Genomic DNA, 1,978 nt, shown 5'->3' on the forward strand with positions numbered 1-1,978 from the left:
GAATGGTTGAACAAACTTTAGTGCATATTCCCAATGGAATATTATGCAACACTGAAGAATAATGATGAATCTGCAAAACACCACATAACATGGAGGAAGCTGGAGGACATTATGCTGAGTGAAATTAATCCATTGCACTCGAGACCACTACTGTATAAAGTCAAGAAAAGGTTTTCATTCTATAATAAACATTCTGTGATGATTACCAGAGGTGCGAAGGAAAGGAGAATTGTTTATGGGGTAGAGGTTTTTGTTGTTAAATGCTGTCAAGTCAGTTTCAACTCACAGTGACCCTGTATAGGGTTTCTGATAAGCAGCTGGTGAGTTTGAACCACCGACCTTGGGTTCAAACTGACCTTGAGATCAAATGTTTACACTATGGTGCCACACCAGGACTCGAGGCAGAGGATAGACATGTGCTAACTTGTGTGATTGGGAAAACAGTTAAAAAGAAAATGAAACTGCTTTTTCTTCTCTTCTTCTTTTTTCATGTACCGGAAGGGAAAAAATGTATTTTATCATTAGGAAATCGTCGGAAACTTTCCCACATATAAAAAAAAGGGTGGGGAGTAAAGTTAGTAAAAGAAAGAAAAAAAAGAAGATTTGGATATAGATAGTGGTGATGTTGTGCAACATGGGAAGTGTGGTCAGTGTGGCTGGTTGTACACGTAAAAGCAGTTGAAAAATTTAAAAACAAAACAAAGAAAGAAGAGCCCTCCTTCTCCTCATGAAGATGTGAGTATGAGCTTCCCAGATGATTTGACCATGACCACCACTGAGGAAGCCCAGCTCTCTCGTGTGCCCAGCCACACATGACATAAAAGTTGACTTGGCCAGGCAGATACAGTTAGATTTAGAACGTGTCCTTGGGTTGGAGGGGACATGGGTCTAGACATGCTGGACCTGCACTTCCTGCTCCCACCCCCACACTTGGAAAACTTATGGATGCTTTTACAAGTTCAGAGGGCAACCCAGAGGAGGAAAAAGAGAGTCTGTGTGGGGCAGCACATTGGGCTTCTAGAATTGTCTTCCAACCTTGCCCATGACCTGGGTCCAGCCTGGTTCTCTCATAGGGATGACTTGAGGTCAACATTCAGTAAGCTTTTTGAAGGAACAAACATGCATTTTTCACCTTGACCATGACCAGTCCTCATGTGCTGACATCAACTGCTGACTAGTGCCCTGTTCCCCTCCCTCAAATCTAGGATACCCTGGAGGCCACAGGGGCCTCTCCAGAGACAGGGCATGTCCCTTCCTCTGTGTTTCCATTGAAGCTGGTGCCCATGCCCCCTTTAAAAAGGCAAAGCCCATCAGTTCATCACCCCTATGAAGACCACCACAGGCTACCCATTCACCCTAGCAGGGCTCAAGCTTTCGTGGAAGAATAACAGCTGGCTAGTGTGTTGCATGCGCTGGGCCACGAGGCTGGTTTGAACCACAAGGTTAGCAAGTCAAACTCACCAACCCACCCTTGGAAATCCTATACAGGGTGGCTATGAGTCGAAACTGACTCAACAGCACTTAACAACAACAACAACCCCAGAAAAGATAACACAGAAGGGTCTAGAATGGCATCCCAAGAATATCAAGTCCTGGTAAGAGACTCCAGTCTAGGGATCTCAAGTTGTACTTTGAGAACTGCCAATAGCCCTCTTCTCTCTACCTCTGCCTAGAGACTCTACAGGGAAAGGATGGGAGTTGTGGAGAGCAGAGAATCATGGAAGGTGGGAGATTTCCAGGCAGACAAGTAAAGATTTCCATGCCCAGGGAGAGATTAGAGGAGTGCACAGTCTACATAGGTATGGCCCAGGGGAGATAAAGGTTTGGGACAGGACAATGAGGAAGTAAGGACATTTTATTTAGTTCTGTACATATCTATAAAGTTAATAACTGAGATAAGACAATAAGGAAGTAAGGACATTTTATTTAGAATCCCGAACTTTGGCCTTCTTATCTAATTTAGTTAATAAACGGTACC

Source organism: Chrysochloris asiatica, unplaced genomic scaffold (genome assembly GCF_000296735.1).
Source record: "Chrysochloris asiatica unplaced genomic scaffold, ChrAsi1.0 scaffold00001, whole genome shotgun sequence".
NCBI classification, from domain to species: domain Eukaryota; kingdom Metazoa; phylum Chordata; class Mammalia; order Afrosoricida; family Chrysochloridae; genus Chrysochloris; species Chrysochloris asiatica.